We start from the raw sequence: 3,827 nt of genomic DNA, 5'->3' as shown, positions 1-3,827 counted from the left end.
TAAACGGTGATAATTTACAATTATATAGTTTGCACACTGAACAGCAACCCACTGTAAGAGTTCAATCTCTAGATCCCTATTTGCTGGTCCTCTACCTCCACAAATTGATCTGTGCTCCCTCTTGTCTGGCATATTGATTAACTCAGTTTCTTTTGTGCATCATTCTCTCAATTGTTTTCTATCAATACCTAAATCTCTTGACGCAGCAGATAAATTGCCAGAATGTTCTTTCACTCGTTTAATAGCACTCAATTTTTCACTAATGGCATGTGGTTGTTGTGGTTGTTGAACGACGAGCTGGCAGAATCGTTAGCGCACTTGGCAAAATGCTTAGTGGTGTTTCGTCTGCCGCTACATTCTGAGTTCAAATTCCGCCGAGGTCGACTTTGCCTTTCATCCTTTCGGGGTCGATAAATTAAGTACCAGTTACACACTGGGGTCGATATAATCGACTTAATCCGTTTGTCTGTCCTTGTTTGTCCCCTCTGTATTTAGCCCCTTGTGGGTAGTACAGAAATAGGTATTTCGTCTATTGCTAAGTTCTCAGTTCAAATTATGCCGAGGTCGACTTTGTCTTTCATCCTTCCGGGGTCGATTAAATAAGTACCAGTTACACACTGGGGTCGATATAATCGACTTAATCCGTTTGTCTGTCCTTGTTTGTCCTCTCTGTGTTTAGACCCTTGTGGGTAGTAAAGAAATAGGTATGTGATAGTTGAACACATTTTGATATATTTTCTCACAACTCCATTATTGGGAATAAAAATCCTTTGAATTTATCTACAGACATATTTATTCCACCAAAACTTACTGTACAATAACCTAGTGAAGCTTGCAAAATGATAATTACTAATGACATATGTAAGGAACATTAACAGCAAAACAGTGGTTATTCCCTGGATATCGGCATTCAATAAGAACTTGTGTTACAAATTGAGATATTCAAAGTAAATCAGATCGCATAACAATGACGACAAATATAATTGGATCAGACAAGTGGCGTAGTGCAGCCGATAAACTATCAGATAGCAGTAATCAATAAAAGAGTGTTATATTACTCCTCCGACGAAATACGGCTAGTGCCGAACAGAGCAAATGAACGTCTAAACAGAATGCAAACAAGAACGCTAACTCTGTTTCAACTTTTAACCACAAATAACCACCCATCAAAATAAACACCCGTTGGTGATCTAATGGTTAGGTGGATTTTTGGAAAACCCCAGTATGTATATATATATATATATAATATTTATTATTATTATTTATTAATTATTATTATTCTGATCCCCCTAGTCGCCACTCTGTTTACTATTTCAGCCTCGCCTCGTTTTTGCATATTCTGTATAATTCACTAGTTATCGTTATAGATATTTAAGATCTATCTCCCTTACAGGGCTGATTAGAAATTGGCTGCCGGTTCTTCGCGGCGCGCCCGCCCTACCCACCCCCACCACCAATACCAATACCGGATATCTCTATTTTGCTCCAACTATACCGGATGTCGTTTCTCCCACCATTATAGGTGTCTACTCTTTGAACCCCTCTCTTCAATACGCTATTTCACCATGCATTACCCCTCTCTCGATATCCTACGTTCTACTTGCCTAGAACCTGTCCTCTGAACCACCCCTCCCACTGGTGCTCCCCTATATTTCTGCACCCCCCCACCACCATTATAGGTGTCTACTCTTTGAACCCCCCTCTTCAATACGCTATTTCACCATGCATTACCCCTCTCTCGATATCCTACGTTCTACTTGCCTAGAACCTGTCCTCTGAACCACCCCTCCCACTGGTGCTCCCCTATATTTCTGCACCCCCCCCCCACCACCATTATAGGTGTCTACTCTTTGAACCCCCCTCTTCAATACGCTATTTCACCATGCATTACCCCTCTCTTGATATCCTACTTTCTACTTGCCTAGAACCTGTCCTCTGAACCACCCCTCCCACTGGTGCTCCCCTATATTTCTGCACCCCCCCCATAAAAAGCACCATCCGAACGTGGCCGATGCCAGACCCCTCTGGCACCTGTGCAGGTGGCACGTAAAAAACACCCACTACACTCGCGGAGTGGTTGGCGTTAGGAAGGGCATCCAGCTGTAGAAACACTGCCAGACTAGACTGGAGCCTGGGGCAGTCCCGAGCTCTCCAGACCCCGGTCGCAACCGTCCAACCCGTGCTAGCGCGGAAAACGGACGTTAAACGATGATGATGATGATGATGATGATAATGGGAAGGTTTATGAAAATAAACAAAAGACGAAGGCAGGTGGAGTACAAACAAACAATTGTATTAGTATGGCGCTCATATATATATATATATATATATATATATATATATATATATATATATACATACATATTTATATATATATATATTTATATGTATGTATATGTATATATATATATATATATATATATATACACATATATACATACATACATATTTATATATATATATTTACATGTAGATATGCCTGTATATATGTATAAATATATACACACACACACACACACAAAGGTTTGAATTTATGTATTGTATATGCACACATGTATACCTATATACACCTTCAGGATGTAATCAACCCAATATGCACCCCCCACCCCACCCCCGCACCTCCTTTTGCAATTGTTTCCCTATGATGACTCTATCTCTCTCTCTCTCTCTCTCTCTCTCCCACTTAGTTCTTCATCCTTCCAAGTGTAAATACCATGGGGGGGAAAAAAAAAGAAATGAAAACATACTGTATTGGCGATGCTGACGTTGATCAGTTATTGAATGAATAATAAAATACTATAAGCTGTATATTTGACTTTATGAAATGCTGACAGAGATTTATAAGAACAAATCACAGTCGGTGGAGCGGTGGAATAAGTAGTTGTTGTGTCTGTGTTAAAATGCTGTTTGAACCTTTTTTGTGTTTTGTCCCTAAGATATTTAATTTTTATACTTAAGGATCCTATTAGGCGTGGGAGTGGCTGTGTGGTAAGTAGCTTGCTTACAAACCGCATGGTTCCGGGTTCAGTCCCACTGCGTGGCACCTTGGGCAAGTGTCTTCTACTATAGCCTCGGGCCGACCGAAGCCTTGTGAGTGGATTTGGTAGACGGAAACTGAAAGAAGCCCGTTGTGTATATATATATACGCAGGAGTGGCTGTGTGGTAAGTAGCTTGTTTACCAACCGCATGGTTCCGGGTTCAGTCCCACTGCGTGGCACCTTGGGCAAGTGTCTTCTACTATAGCCTCGGGCCGACCAAAGCCTTGCGAGTGGATTTGGTAGACGGAAACTGAAAGAAGCCCATCGTATAAATGTATATATATATATATATATATATATATGTGTGTGTGTGTATATGTTTGTGTATCTGTGTTTGTTCCCCCAACATCGCTTGACCACCGATGCTGATGTGTTTATGTCCCTGTAACTTAGCGGTTCGGCAAAAGAGACCGATAGAATAAGTTCTCGACTTACTAAGAGTAAGTCCTGGAGACGATTTGCTTGACTAGAGGTGGTGCTCCAGCATGGCCGTAGTCAGATGGCTGAAACAAGTAAAAGAGTGAGTGTATTGAGTATGATGTTAGATTAGGACCAGCCTGTGCTCAGTCCTTATGTATGTTAGTATGTGTGGTTGGTGTAGTACAGATGAGCTGGGAGCTAAACTAGGTACAAGTGGAATGAATAGGAGCATGCAAGAGTGTAGAGTGTGTTGCTACGGGGACTTGATGTGTACGAAGGATATAACAAGATGACAGATGGGTGTAGAAGTGTTGTGGGGATTTGGGTGGAAAGAAACTATTGAAGGGGAACGCTAAGGAAGACTTGGG

Source organism: Octopus sinensis, linkage group LG12, assembly GCF_006345805.1.
Source record: "Octopus sinensis linkage group LG12, ASM634580v1, whole genome shotgun sequence".
Taxonomy (NCBI): Eukaryota; Metazoa; Mollusca; class Cephalopoda; order Octopoda; family Octopodidae; genus Octopus; species Octopus sinensis.
This window is presented reverse-complemented; position numbering follows the sequence as displayed.